Below are 15,866 nucleotides of genomic sequence, written 5' to 3'. Positions count from 1 at the left end.
GATTATAAATCATTCTATTATAAAGACACATGCACACGTATGTTTATTGCAGCACTATTTACAATAGCAATGACTTGGAACCAGCCCAAATGCCCATCAATGATAGATTGGATAAAGAAAATGTGGCATGTATACACCATGGAATAATATGCAGCCATAAAAAAGAATGAGTTCATGTCCTTTGCAGGGACATGGATGAAGCTGGAAACCATCATTCTCAGCAAACTAACACAGGAACAGAAAACCAAACACCGCATGTTCTCATTCATTAGTAGGAGTTGAACAATGAGAACACATGGACACAGGGAACATCACACACTGGGGCCTATCAGGGGATAGGGGCCAAGGAGAGGGAGAGCATTAGGACAAACACCTAATTCATGTGGGGCTTAAAACCTAGATGATGGGTTGATGAGCACGGCAAACCACCATGACATATGTATACCTATGTAACAAATCTGCACATTCTGCACCTGTATCCCGGAACTTAAAGTATAAAAAAAAAAAAAAAAAAAAAAAAAATCATGGCCGGTCACGGTGGCTCGCGCCTGTAATTCCAGCACTTTGGGAGGCCAAGGTGGGTGGATCACAAGGTCAAGAGATCAAGACCATCCTGGCCAATATGGTGAAACCCCATCTCTACTAAAAATGAAAGAATTAGCTGAGTGTGGCCTGTAGTCCCAGCTACTTGGGAGGCTGAGGCAGGAGAACCACTTGAACCCAGGAGGCAGAGGTTGCAGTGAGCTGAGCTCTCGCCACTACACTCCAGCCTGGGTGATAGAGTGAGAGTCCATCTCAAAAAAAAAAAAAAAAACATAATAACTCAAACCTCACAAATTGAAGAAAATTAATGATTAATAAATGGTATTTAGATAATTAGTAATTTTAAAAAATTATATTTATAATTTCCATCAAAATAAATGCCCATTAAATTAAAATTTAAATTTTAAAGAAAATTTAAAAATGTAATCACTAAAATTGGTAGAAGGGAGTTGTGGGTCTTTGGGAAAACGACATCATCCTAACATCTGAAGAAGTGAAAAGATGATTATAAAAGAAAAAAACCGGCCGGGCGCGGTGGCTCAAGCCTGTAATCCCAGCACTTTGGGGGGCCGAGACGGGTGGATCACGAGGTCAGGAGATCGAGACCATCCTGGCTAACACGGTGAAACCCCGTCTCTACTAAAAATACAAAAAACAATTAGCCGGGCGAGGTGGCGGCGCCTGTAGTCCCAGCTACTCGGGAGGCTGAGGCAGGAGAATGGCGTGAACCCGGGAGGCGGAGCTTGCAGTGAGCCGAGATCGCGTCACTGCACTCCAGCCTGGGCGACAGAGCGAGACTCTGTCTCAAAAAAAGAAAAAAAAAAAAAAAAGAAAAAAACCAGACTTGCCTACAGAGACAGTTAAAACCTCCATATAGTAATAACAACATTTAAAAGATTAAGGAGAATTTTAACTATATGGGGTAAAAAGATTAAGATCTATAATATCTAAATGCATATCCAGTGCTGCAGATGAGGGCCCCAAGAGATAATGGACAAAGGACATGAATAGATTGTTTAGATGACAAGTAAAATAGAAAAAAAAATTAGGGCAAAATGGCCAAACTTCCTGATCAAATAAGTGCAAATTAAAACTACAAAATGAGCCATATTTCAATTAAGAAAACATAAATTTAAATTATAATACCCAACCTGGAAATGCTTCTGGAACTCTGGCATTCATACATTATTGGTAGGGGTGTAATTTGGTAAAATCATTTGTATAAAACAATTTGGCAAAAATGTCCTTTGACGTAATACCTTCATTCCATGAAATTTGTCCTAAAAGGATGGTTCAAAAGGAAAAAAATAGTCATGGTCACAAGCATTTTAAGCAGCACATATACTAAAATTGGAACGATACAGAGAAGATTAGCATGGCCCTTACCCAAGGATGAAAAAATAAAAATTAAAAAAAAGTTGCCAGGTGCGGTGGCTCACACCTATAATCCCTATAATCCCAGCACTTTGGGAGGTCGAGGCGGGAGGATCACAAGGTCAGGAGATTGAGACCATCCTGGCTAACACGATGAAACCGTGTTTTTTTTTGTATTAAAAATACAAAAAAAAATTAGCCAGGCATGGTGGCGGGTGCCTGTTAGTCCCAGCTACTCGGGAGGCTGAGGCAGGAGAATGGCGTGAACCCAGAAGGCGGAGCTTGCAGTGAGCCGAGATCTGGCCACTGCACTCCAGCCTGGGCGACAGAGCAAGACTTGGTCTCAAAAAAAAAAAAAAAGTTAAAAAAAATGAAGCCATGTTAAGTATAACACTGACAAACCGGCAAGGGCAGAAAGAACATGCTTACCTAAGTTATCCGTGATGATTATACCTATCAAGACCACTTAATAAGGAGGAACGAGTTCGAGTTCAAATGTGTTAAGTGAAAAAGCGTAGCCACACCAGACCAATCTGGTTCCACTTTTATGTAAAAAGATCAAGAGCTGTTTTTCATTTGCCATGGACCCTCAAGTCACATGAACTCAGCATGCCTAGATGAACCAAGCCTGCAACCACAGGAGGAACCTAAGTGCCTGGGCTGAGGAGTGGGACAGAATTAAGAAGTGGACACTGTACGGCAGGATCCAGAATCCAATCAGATTGAGCTCCGGCATCACCCCATGGTCAGATCCAGTCATATCATGTATCCCAGCATCACCTCATTGCAAGATCCAATTAGGTTACACCTCATTACCGGACCCAGCCCCCAGCTTGGGGAGGCAGTGCTTTGGGAGCTATCCCTGGTATTCTCCTTACTTGACTTGTTGCAAGGAATAAAACCCCTTGCCAAATCCTCCTTCATTGTCATCATTGGGCTGTCACCTGTCAAGTGACTGAACCTACCCATTGTGTGGGTAAGAAAAGGTTAACAGAGAATTATGCATGTAGTATGATTCAAAGTAATTCTTATGGTGTTTGTGAAGCTGTGAGAAAACAGTACTTTTGTATATTGTCAGTGGGGATACAAATTAGCATAATCTCTTAGGGAAAGCAATTTGCAACAGGAATAACAAATTTAAAATGTGATTTATTTGAGGATCCCACTTCTAGGAATTTATCCATTACATACACTCATACATATACACAAAGATATATGAACATAAAATTTATTGCAGTTTTTTGGGTTTTTTTTGAGACGGAGTCTCACTCTTTTGCCCAGGCTGGAGTGCAGTGGCATGATCTTGGCTCACTGCAACCTCAGCCTCCCAGGTTCGAGCGATTCTCCTGTCTCAACTTCCTGAGTAACTGGGATTACAGGTGCGTGTCACCACTTGCAGCTAATTTTTGTATTTTTAGTAGAGACAGGGTTTTACCATGTTGGTCAGGCTGGTCTTGAACTCCTGACCTCAGGTGATCCACCCACCTTGGCCTCACAAAGTGCTGGGATTATAGGTGTGGGCTACTGCACCCAGCCCAGAATTCCGGACACAGCAAAAAAGACTATACAATAAAAACACCCACTAGTTGGTGACTGATCAAATAAATCACATGAGAAACCTCCAGTGGGATGCTATACAGCTGTTAAAAAGAACGAGAGACAAAGTGACATGTTCTGATTTGAAACAAGTGCTAAGATGGGTTTTTAAGATTTAAAGAAAAAAGGTTAAGATTCAGAATAGTGTGGATCGTGTGCCCCATTGTGTAAAAAGACGTTAGCACAGAATACTTGTAGATGCTTAGAGAATTCTTGGAAAGATACTGGTAATAGAGTGAGGCTTGGGGTATAGCTGGTGGTAGTGACAAGAGAATGGAGGTCTGAACTGAGAAAACTTTTCACTCACTGTCCTTCCATTCTATTGCATGCACATGGTAAAACTTTCTTTTCCAATGAAAATAATCAACAAAGGTAGTCTGAAAATAAATATATTGTAGATGAACATAGCTTAGAAGGAAACAGAAAAATTGTATCTGTTGAGTTAGCATGATAGAGCTGTAGGCACATGGTCACAGATTAGATCTTAACATAGAAAAATTAAATTAATGGAGAATTAGTGTAGGCGAATCACAAGTTGTTCTTTTCTTTAAAGTGCTGTTTTAATGTTGCCATTGAAATAAATAAAAATTAGTGTGGGAGGAGAGATGGGGTACTCGAGGAATTAATAGAATTATAAACATGTTGTTCTAAAATGAATAAACAGGAGAAGAATGAGCACAGAGAGCTTGCAAATGGTCCAGGGAGCAAGCACTTAGCAAGAGGTGCCAGTGCATCTGTGCCTGGTAGGGTACTTGGCCAGGACACACTGACTCCTCTCCTTGGGAACTCAAGGGTCAGACCTAGAGAACAAGAGAAGAGAAACTGGGGTGGCGGAGTTAGAAGAAGGTCTGGTTGGCAGATCTCAAGGAAAATCAGTTCTCTGGAGAGGATGGATGGCAGGCACAGGGTAGATGAGAGACATCTAGATCCTGTAGATCTCAAAAGAGACACCTTCCTTAGGAGGGCAGGGCTAAACTCTCTACTTGTGAGATAGTCATCTTCTCAAATTTTGGTTTTTCATGACTGTCAGTAAAAACTGAAATTGAGAGGCTGAGAGGCTGGGTGTGGTGGCTCACGCCTATAATCCCAACACTTTGGGCTGCTGAGGAAGGTGGATTGCTTGAGCCCAAGAGTTCAAGACCAACCTTGGCAACATTTTTTAGAGACAGCGAAATCCTGTCTCTAAAAAAAATACAAAAAATTAGCCAGGCCTGGTGACATGCACCTGTAGACCCAGCTACTCGGGAGGCTGAGGTGGGAGGATCACCTGAGTCCAGGAAGTTGAGGCTGCAGTGAGTCATGATCGTGCCATTGCACTCCAGCTTAGGTGACAGACAGAGACCTTGTCTCCAAAAAAAAAAAAAAAAAGGGCCGGGTGCGGTGGCTCACACTTATAATCCCAATACTTTGGGAGGCCAAGGCAGGCAGATCACCTGAGATCATGAATTCAAGACCAGCCTTACAAACATGGTAAAATCCTGTTTCTACTAAAAATACAAAAATTAGCCAGATGTGGTGGCATGCGCCTGTAGTCCCAGCTACCTGGGAGGCTGAGGCAGGAGAACTGCTTGAACCTGGGAGGCCAAGGATGCAGTGAGTTGAGATCGTGCCACCGCACTCCAGCCCTAGCAACAGAGCTAGACTCCATCGCAAAAAAAAAAAGGAAGAAAAGAAAATTGAGGCCAGGTGCGGTCGCTCAAGCCTGTAATCCCAGCACTTTGGGAGGCCGAGACGGGTGGATCACGAGGTCAGGAGCTCAAGACCATCCTGGCCTACACGGTGAAACCCCGTCTCTACTAAAAAATACAAAAAAAACTAGCCGGGCGAGATGGCGGGCGCCTGTAGTCCCAGCTACTCGGGAGGCTGAGGCAGGAGAATGGCGTGAACCCGGGAGGCGGAGCTTGCAGTGAGCTGAGATCGCGCCACTGCGCTCCAGCCTGGGCAACAGAGCAAGACTCCGTCTCAAAAAAAAAAAAAAAGAAAAGAAAAGAAAAGAAAATTGAACATGCATCCCCAATATATGTGTACTTATTTATTTAATGCATACATATATTATTGTGTGAATATATTATACGCATTATAAAACATGAAAAAGTTATTTTAAAAAGATAGTTTGGCTGAGTGCAGTGGCTCAGGCTTATAATCCCAGCGCTTTGGAAGGCAGAGGCGAGTGGATCACTTGAGGTCAGGATGACTGGGTGACACAGTGAAACTCTGTCTCAAAAAAAAAAAAAAAAAAAAATATATATATATATATATATATATAAACTAAAGTGCTTAATATTTTAAAAGCTATGTAGTTAAGTATACTTCAAGATTTTCAAAAACTTGGTTTAACATTTTGGGATGTGATAATCCAGAAGTATAGCTTCAAGTAATTTCATAACAAATAGGTGCTACTTTTTTTTTTTTGAGATGGAGTCTCCTTCTGTTGCCCAGGCTGGAATGCAGTGGTGCAGTCGCAGCTCACTGCAGCCTCTGCCTCTGGGTTCAAGGGATCCTCCCACCTCATTCTCCCTAGTAGCTGAAATTACAGGGATCCACCACCACAGCCAGCTAATTTTTGTATTTTTAGTAGAGACGGGGTTTCACCATGTTGGCCAGGCTGCTCTTGAACTCCTGACCTCAAATAATCTGCCCACCTCAGCCTCCCAAAGTGCTGGGATTACAGGTGTGAGCCACCACACCAGGCTGGATGCGGCTTTTTTTTTTTTTTTTTTTTTTTTTTGTGAGATGGAGTCTGGTTCTGTCGCCCAGACTGGAGTGCAGTGGCACGATCTTGGCTCACTGCAAGCTCCGCTTCCCGGGTCACGCCATTCTCCTGCCTCAGCCTCCCGAGTGACTGGGACTACAGGTGTCTGCCAGCACGCCCGGCTAATTCTTTTTTTTTTTTTTTTTTTTTTTTTATTTTTGGTAGAGACGGGGTTTCATTATCCTTGCTAGGATGGTCTTGATTTCCTAACCTCATGATCCCCCTGCCTCCGCCTCCCAAAGTGCTGGAATTACAGGCATGAGCCACCGCTCCTGGCCTGGATGCTGTTTTTAACAGCTGCCATAGCTGAAGATACCTCACAAGGATACATAGATTCAAATGGAAGAATATGTTAGTGGCATTAATTATGATTTAATCAATCATAATATCATTTTCCAATCCTATCCACCACCTGTGCTTTGGTTTTGGTTGAAATTGTGCATTGACTTTGTCAAGTTTTTCTTGCAAACTCTGAAGTTACTGTACTTTTAATAGTTTTTAACATATAGCTCCTCTAAAATTCTTTGGAAGGTTTAAAAATATAAAATTTTGCTCTCAAGATTTTAAAGATGCATCTGAAACTTTTTGTTGGCAAATGTTAACATTTTTGTAAAAAAAAAAAAGTCTTATCACTATGGAAACATTTCCTAATATCCATATTGAAATTGCCCTTTGCATAGCATGGCTTTCTTTCAAAAAGTAGTTATTTTCTTATTTATTGTTACAACATCATCTTTACCTTGGAGAGACATGTGTTTGTCCTTGCAAAAATAGCCTCCAGGAAGGAGGCCACTGGGAACTACTGTACTTGGCTTCAGAGATAAGGTCCTCAAATTTGAACCACTTGTCTTTTTCGTAGAAGAAAAATCCCAGTCATTTTTTTTTTTTTTTTTTTTGAGGCGGAGTCTCACTCTATCGCCCAGGCTGGAGTGCAGTGGCGCCATGTCGGCTCACTGCACGCTCTGCCTCCCGGGTTCATGCCGTTCTCCTGCCTCAGCCTCCCGAGTAGCTGGGACTACAGGTGCCCACCACCATGGTCAGCTAATTTTTTGTATTTTTCATAGAGATGAGATTTCACCGTGTTAGCCAGGATGGTCCTGATATCCTGACCTTGTGATCCGCCCGCCTCAGCCTCCCAAAGTGCTGGGATTACAGGCGTGAGCCACCGTGCCCAGCCCAATCCCAGTCATCTTTAAGTTCTATTACTCTAATAAATGCTTTGTTTAGAAATAAACATCAAACCTCTTTAAATGCTTTGTTTAGAAATAAACATCAAACCTCTATGTAGTAAGATATTTTCATCATCATTCCCTGAAATAGGCCAAGAGGATGAAATGGCTGAATCAATTTCATGCTGTTGGCCTATTTTTGTAACCTCACCTAAAATAAAAAAAAAAATTTATTTACACATTTAAGTTTTTAAAAAATTTTCAGGGTTCATGTGATTATTTAATACATTCATATATAAACCAAAAATAAAATTCTAAGTCCTCCAACTGGCTAAATGGACCCTGCTTCTTGGCCAAGGGGATCCAAAGTAAACCTGAGAAACTGGTTCAGGCCATGATGGGCAAAAAGGCGTAGGACATGCCTCATTATATTTTCTTCCCTTTGGAATTCAGGCACAACAGACCAGCATTAACATTAAGATAAAGAGACTTCAAGACAGACAAAACAGACTCTTTGTAGCAGTAAGACACCAGATGCTGACCTGACTCTAGTATAGCATCACATGACAGACAGCAGGCGCTGAAAGAAATTGAAGCATTTTATTCCAAAATATATCTCTCTGACATATTTTGAAACAGACCCGCAAAGCTGTCTCTTCTGGGGAAAATCTACATTCTATAAAGGATCCCCTTCCTTTCCTAGGTCTTTTGCTGATCCTGGAGAGATTTAACTAAGAGTCTAGCGCCTTTTACAATCTGATAAGAGACATTTGCCACCTTTTTTTATTGTTGTTGAGACAGAGTTTTGCTCTTGTTGTGTAGGCTGGAGTGCAGTGGCACAATCTTAGCTCACTGAAACCTCTGCCTCCTGGGTTCAAGTGATTCTCTTGCCTCAGCCTCCTGAGTAGCTGGGATTACAGGTGCCTGCCACCATGTCCAGTTAATTTTTTTGTATTTTCAGTAGAGACAGGGTTTCATCATGTTGGCCAGGCCTGTCTCAAACTCCTCATCTCGGGTGATCCACCCACTTTAGCCTCCCAAAGTGTAGGGATTACAGGCATGAGCCACCACCCCTGGCCTTGCTGTCTATTCTCTCTGAAGCCTGCTACCTGGAGGCTTCATCTACATAGGAAGAACTGTGGCCTCCATAACCCCCTATCTTGACCCATATACTCCTTTCTACTGATTCCAGGTCTTTTTTTGTTTCTTTCTTTTTCTTTTTTTTAGATGGAGTCTTGCTTTGTTACCCAGGCAGGAGTGCAGTAGCACAATCTTGGCTCACTGCAATCTCTGACTCCCAGGTTCAAGCGATTCTTGTGCCTCAGCCTCCCAAATTGCTGGGATTACAGGCACCCACCACCTTGCTTGGCTGATTTTTTTTAGTGGAAACGAGGTTTCACCATGTTGGCCTGGCTGCTCTCGAACTCCTGACCTCAGGTGATCCACCTGCCTTGGCCTCCCAGAGTGCTGGGATTACATGTAAGCTACCACACCAGGCCTAATTCCAGGTCTTTAGATAATAACTCTTTCAACCAATTGTCAATCAGAAAATCTTTGAATCCACCTTTGACCTGGAAGGCTGTCCCCATATTGATTGATGTCTGCCTGTAACTTCTATCCCCTTAAAAGGTGTAAAATCAGGCTGTAACCTACCCACCTTGGACACGTTTTCAGGACCTTTTGAGATTATGTCCCAGGCCTTGGTCGCTCATATTTGGCTCAGAATAAAACTCTAAATGTTTTACAAAGTTTGACTCTTTTCATCAACATATAATTCGTAAAACTCAAATCAGTGTAATTGGGATATCCTGACTTCCTTTTTATTCTAGTTAAAGCTACTGTTACCTGATATAATTTTCCCATAAAGCATTGTTTTAACTAACAAAGTCATTGAATTTTGAAAAATACATCTTTTCTAGTGACCTCACAAATAAATAGGTCTATTTTATTATTGAAACAGAAACAAGCAAATATTCTTTTTTAAACATCTTTTTTATTTTAAAAAGTTTCTACAAAAACAGGGATGCAGTTTCACCATGTTTGCCTTGGCTGGTATCGAACTCTTGGGCTCAAGTGATCCACCCACCTCGGCCTCCCAAAGTGCTTGGATTACAGGCGTGAGCCACCGTGCCTGGCCAGAACCAAGCGAATATTCTTAATTGGAACATGTGCGAAACAGCAGTACTGAAGTCCAACTGCATAGCAGATCTCCTCCACTACACTCTTTCTTCAAAACTTCAGCAATATTGATATGCATCTTCCACTGTGCATCAGAATTCTCTGACAAAACCGTGTGTTCTATTTTGTAGCTATATTGTTTTCCATGCATTATTTTAGCTATTTTTACTACATCAGGAAGACTGTTTTTCTACTGGTATGTAGTTTTTGCCTTAAGCAATTATGTTTTTAAAAACCCTCAAAACAGGCTCTTAAATATTCAGTTTACTAAAATCCTGGACTAGATTTAGTAATACGTAATTTTAAACACTGCTAAAACATTTTAAACTATTTGTATTCATGTTGTGAATATTTAGATTTTAAATATCTTGCTAATTATGATGGTCTCATATCATCAAGTATTACCATAAGGCACAATCTATGCTTAGGATCAGGTTTTTCTTTAATGCTAATGGTTGTAAGTTTGTATTTCACATAGTCTCCTGACGAATTTTATGTTTTTGTCTGACTTCTCAGTCTACATAGATTGTCACTGTTTTACTTCATAATTAGCACATGGTAGCAGGAAAAGAAGTGTTAACCCTGTCATATCTTATTATCTGCTTACACCTGCATTAATTGAATTATTTTTAGGCTGGGAGCAGTGGCTCACTCCAGTAACACCAGCACTTTGGGAGGCTGGGGTGGGAGGATCCCCTGAGGCCAAGAATTTGAGACCAGCCTGGACAACATAGTGGGACCCTCATCTCTGTATATTAAAAATAAGAAATTTCTTTAGTTTTTCTGCCCATTTGGTAAAGGTTAACTCAGTTAAAACAAAATAATTTAATCCATAAACCCACTTCATCAAGTGAGCGTATATAAACTCCAGTCCCTTGACATAAGCCTATAGTGGATTAAACGGGCCAAGCACCATGGTTCACACCTGTAGTCCCAGCTACTTGAGAGGCTGAGATAGGTGGATTGCTTGAGCACAGGAGTTCAAGGCTGCAGTGAGCTTTGATTTTTTCACTGCACTCCAGCCTGGCTGACAGAAAAAAAGAAAGGAGTGGTGAATTACCGGTGAGGGGGCCTTTGTGGACCCTCCCCCCTTCCCTCAGGATATGTCATAGACTACACAGAAAATGGGACTCTCTGACATTCAGATTGAACAAGGAAGCCAGTGTCAATCTATATCTAAATTATTGGTCAAACTCAATTTTTTTTAAAGATAAAAAATATCTTGGGATGCTGATAATTTTTCCTCTCACCCATGGGTCTTCTCAGGCTTCTCACGTTAGCAGCCACCATTCTAGAGCATGAACCATTTTCTGGTGACTTCTATGTAAGTTCTTTCTGCCCATTCCACTGGTTCAGATGAGGACTTCACAGGAATGGATATCTGGACTAAATAAAACCCTTGAGTCAGGGAAAAACCCAGATTTGCCATGGCATTTAACAGAGACCGGTACTTAACAGAGCTTGAATATTTATTTATTTATTTATTTAATTTTTTTTTTTTTTGAGATGGTGTATCACGCCCTGTCGCCCAGGCTGGAGTGCAGCGGCCGGATCTCAGCTCACTGCAAGCTCCGCCTCCTGGGTTTACGCCATTCTCCTGCCTCAGCCTCCCAAGTAGCTGGGACTACGGGCACCCGCCACTTTGCCCGGCTAGTTTTTTGTATCTTTTTAGTAGAGACGGGGTTTCACCGTGTTTGCCCGGATGGTCTCGATCTCCTGACCTCGTGATCCGCCCATCTCGGCCTCCCAAAGTGCTGGGATTACAGGCTTGAGCCGCCGCGCCTGGCCTTAATTTTTTTTTTTTTTTTTGAGAGAGTCTCACTCTCTTGCCCAGACTGGAGTGCAGTGGCACAATCTCAGCTCACTGCAACTTCCACCTCCTGGGTTCAAGCAATTTTCCTGTCTCAGCCTCCCAAGTAGCTGGGACTACAGGCATGTACCACCATGCCCGGCTAAATTTTGTATTTTTAGTAGAGACGGGGTTTCACTGTGTTGGCCAGGTTGGTCTCCAACTCCTGACCTCAAGTGATCCACCTACCTTGGCCTCCAAAAGTGCTGAGATTACAGGCATGAGCCACCATGCCTGGCTAGAGCTTTAATTTTTAAGGCTATCCACTCCCTTCACCCCCACAATAGTTCAGGCCTCCTTTCAGGGATATTTGTGAAGATACATCTGTGATTCCCAAAGTCAAAAGTTTCTTAATAAATTCCAGCCCCATTTAAACTAACCAACCTTACAGTCCAGCCTAAGGGCTGAGAAGACATGCACTTCAGCTACGGAACTAGCCCAGCCTTCCTCCCAAAAAGGAAATGGCTAATTTTTTTTTTTTTTTTTTTTTTTTTGAGACGGAGTCTCGCTCTGTCGCCCAGGCTGGAGTGCAGTGGCCGGTTCTCAGCTCACTGCAAGCTCCGCCTCCCGGGTTTACGCCATTCTCCTGCCTCAGCCTCTCGAGTAGCTGGGACTACATTAGCTGGGACTACAGGCGCCCGCCACCTCGCCCGGCTAGTTTTTTTTTTGTATTTTTTAGTAGAGACGGGGTTTCACCGTGTTAGCCAGGATGGTCTTGATCTCCTGACCTTGTGATCCGCCCGTCTCGGCCTCCCAAAGTGCTGGGATTACAGGCTTGAGCCACCGCGCCCGGCCGCGGAAATGGCTAAATTTAAGTCAAAGAGACATCGCAAATGATAGAATCATCTTTTCTTTGGTGAACAAAGAGCCCTGAATTAGGGACCTGAAGGATGAGTCAGCTATTATACCATCCCTGCAGCCCTGGCATAAGAGATCCATACAATTCAACATTGTTGCTCCATACAATTCAACATTGTTATTCCAAGTTATCAAAAAAGCCACTAGTAAGGCCAGGCCTGTAACACTAGCACTTTGGGAGGCCGAGGTGGGTGGATCACTTGAGGTCAGGGGCTCGAGACCAGCCTGGCCAACATGATGAAGCCGTGTCCCACTAAAAATACAAAACATTAGCCGGGCATGGTGTGCACCTGTAGTCCCAGCTACTTGGGAGCTGGAGGCAGAAGAATCGCTTGAACCCAGGAGGCAGAGGTTGCAGTGAGCCAACCAAGATTGTGCCATTGTGTTCTGTCCAGCCTAGGCGACAGAGCGAGACTTTGTCTCAAAAAAATAAAAAATAAAAAGGCCACTAGTATCAGAGCTTCAGAACATTCTAAACACAGTATAACAAACTCTCATCCTCAAAATCTTTGGAGAAAGATCACATCTCAAAGAATCCCATGAAGAAATCTATATAACTGTTTAAAAGCTTTGCTTCATTTTACATTGTACAAAAGAGTTATATAATTGGGTCCTTAAATAGCAGATATTGTCGTCCTCCAGCAAGAGGTCCCCTTTTGTTATTGGTGCCCTCCAACACCAAAAGATGCGGGCGCAAGTCTGTTCATTTCTGTACTTTGCAAACCCAGGTGGAATGGGAGTGAAGTTCATTAGGAATGGCTCACCTACGCATTGCAGTTGGTTACCTGCCTCTGCTTCCACAGTAACTAAGAGAGGGCCAAGGGCCAAACAGGTGCCAAAGCTTGAAGTTCAAAAACCTTTGGAGGCAGAAGAAGAAAAAAAAAAAAAAAAAAAAAAAAAAAAAGCCCGAGAGTCATTTGAGGGCATTTGGTGCTCAAAACGAGAGAATAAAAATGTTCATACCTTACTTAGTACCTGGACACAAAAGATAAAGTAGAAGTCAGGATTGCTGAAAATGGCCCAGGGGGTGTCTATAAATAGAAGGGTATGAAGTTGGACCAGTAACACTATAACTACACTAAAATGCTTTTATCTTTCTTCTCTGTATGGTTTACAATTATCATTACAATTTCCGAAAGTAGTGCTAAGAGTTTAAGAGCGAGTGTCTTCGTGGGTATTTGGGTTTTCCATCTTCCATGGCTGCAGTTAATCACCCAGGGGCTGCGCTGCTCCCGTTCATAAAGGTTGTGACCAGGATACCAGAGGAGGAGCAGGTCACTAGGATAAAATTAAAGAGCATCTCTGGATCTGGCTCTGAAACCTCAACCCCCTTTAAATGATGGCAAGTCGCTCCTTTTATGGAATCTCTTCCCTCATAAAAACAAGTGGACCCTGAAAAGCAGCTGTGCATGTGGCTTTCAACAATGAGCTGTGGGCTGCGACGGAGGATGTGGCCAAGCTTGCCAGTTTTCTGAAATAACTCACCCCACTGGCCATTGTAGTGTTGGAAATTGTCTTGCTGCTCACTCACTCTTTCCTTAAAAGGCTTCTGATTCCAGGCTAGAGTTAAAGAAACTGGGGACGAATAACTCCCCTCTGTCATCCATCATGAAGAGCTTAGCACAGGCGGATTTCTCAGATGAGCTCGTCATTCATTAACGCGGTGCCTGAGGGCTGAGGCTGTGTGTGTGAAGGGACCACAGGAAAAAACACCAGTCACAGAGAGGAGAGGATAGCTCAGATGTTGCCATTCAAGAGAGAGTTCTGAAGGCTGAAAACATCAGCAGAACAGCACAGTGGTGAAACACACACAGCTTGTGAATAATAAACTGGACTGGAGCTCCCAGCACTTTTCTCTTACTTTGCTCGATTTCAACCACAAGATGGCAGGCGACGGCCCTCAGATCCTCACAGCTTGTCAGATGTCACTCCCAAGAGGTGAGGAAAGCAAGCTCCCACCTTCCTCTCCAATGGCCATCACCACACTCTTAGGAGGCAGCTATAAGCTACACTCATAGATATTCTTTTTTTTTTTTTTTTTGAGGCGGAGTCTCGCTCTGTCGCCTGGTTTGGAGTGCAGTGGCCAGATCTCAGCTCACTGCAAGCTCCGCCTCCCAGGTTTACGCCATTCTCCTGCGTCAGCCTCCCGAGTAGCTGGGACTACAGGCGCCTGCCACCTCGCCCGGCTAGTTTTTGTATTTTTAGTAGAGACGGGGTTTCACCATGTTAGCCAGGATGGTCTCGATCTCCTGACCTCGTGATCCGCCTGTCTCGGCCTCCCAAAGTGCTGGGATTACAGGCTTGAGCCACTGCGCCCGGCCCACTCATAGATATTCTATGTTTTTATGTAAATAATAAACTATTAAAAAACCATCCTAATTTCATTAGTTATTATTATTATTATTATTATTATTTTTATTTTTATTTTTTGAGATGGAGTCTTGCTTTGTTGCCCAGGCTGGAGTGCAGTGGTGCAATCTCGGCTCACTGCAACCTCCACCTCCCGGTTCAAGCGATTCTCCTGCCTCAGCCTCCTGAGTAGCAGGGACTACAGGTGCGTGTGCCACCACGCCCAGCTAATTTTTTGTATTTTTAGTAGAGATGGGGTTTCACTGTGTTGGCCAGGCTGGTTTCGAACTCCTGACCTCAAGTGATCCACCCACCTCGACCTCCCAAACTGCTGGCATTACAGGCATTGAGCCACTGCGCCCAGCCTCATTAATTGTTATTTATGATGTTAAAGAAAAAGTTCTAGAATTTGAGTCAGAGGGTATGAATTCTAGGCCTCGGACTTCTCTAAGATGATACTTGACCCCAGGAAACCACCTCCTGAAGCCTCAGTTTCCACTTTGGTACAATAAGAAAACAGGACTTGAATGAACCCTGGGATACCTTCCAGAAACCAAGTCTTGGAGTGAAACAGCACGTGCAGCAGCAGTCTGAAAGGAATGAAGCGGGTCAGGAATGAAGCGGGTCACAAACAAACAGTCCGTAATGCTTCATTTACACTTCATCCTTGGGGAATGGGCTGTTTCACATGGCAAGTTTTCCACATAATTGAATTGTAAATGCTGAAACTTGTTTTCCTGTTAACATGTAAGGGAAATCTTTCTAAAGTGTATTACATGCTTCTCTGGCTTTTTAAACAGCAAGCTGAGTATAATTTCACCTTTCCTTAATGTCTCTAAGTCATCGTGATGATGACCTCTTACTGTATATCCAGTCCTGCATAGAGCATCAGGCACCTTTGGGCATATTCAGGTAGGCAGGACCCTTATGCTAAATGTCCCCAGAGACTATAGTATCAAGCTATAATTGGCAATTCTTTCTCTCTACCATCTCCTACCTACATCACTACCTGCAGTCATTTCTCCAAGTAACATCTTCTAGCAGCCTCTTGACACTGTTTAAAATCTGCTATAATCCAGACAGAACTCAAGGTTGCCATGGGTAACCAGAGTCTAAGCTTGCAACAACCCTAAATTTAATTTTACATACAAGTTCAAGGAAGCGGGTACTGTGCTGAAGGTGACTTCTGACTAGGGCT

At 42.9% G+C, this 15,866-nt stretch overlaps 1 protein-coding gene and 1 pseudogene across 3 annotated transcripts in view; one reads left to right on the top strand and one right to left on the bottom strand.

Moving 5' to 3' along the window:
- PDZD2 (PDZ domain containing 2) overlaps positions 1–15,866 on the bottom strand; it is a 485,800-nt gene that overhangs the window by 301,373 nt on the left and 168,561 nt on the right. The gene's annotated exons all lie outside the window — the stretch shown is intronic.
- On the top strand, positions 1,867–1,965 carry LOC115896629 (annotated as a pseudogene).

The sequence above is a fragment of the Rhinopithecus roxellana genome, chromosome 3, assembly GCF_007565055.1.
Source record: "Rhinopithecus roxellana isolate Shanxi Qingling chromosome 3, ASM756505v1, whole genome shotgun sequence".
NCBI lineage: Eukaryota > Metazoa > Chordata > Mammalia > Primates > Cercopithecidae > Rhinopithecus > Rhinopithecus roxellana.
Note: the sequence above shows the minus strand (reverse complement) of the source record. Positions and strands in the feature narration are given on the sequence as shown.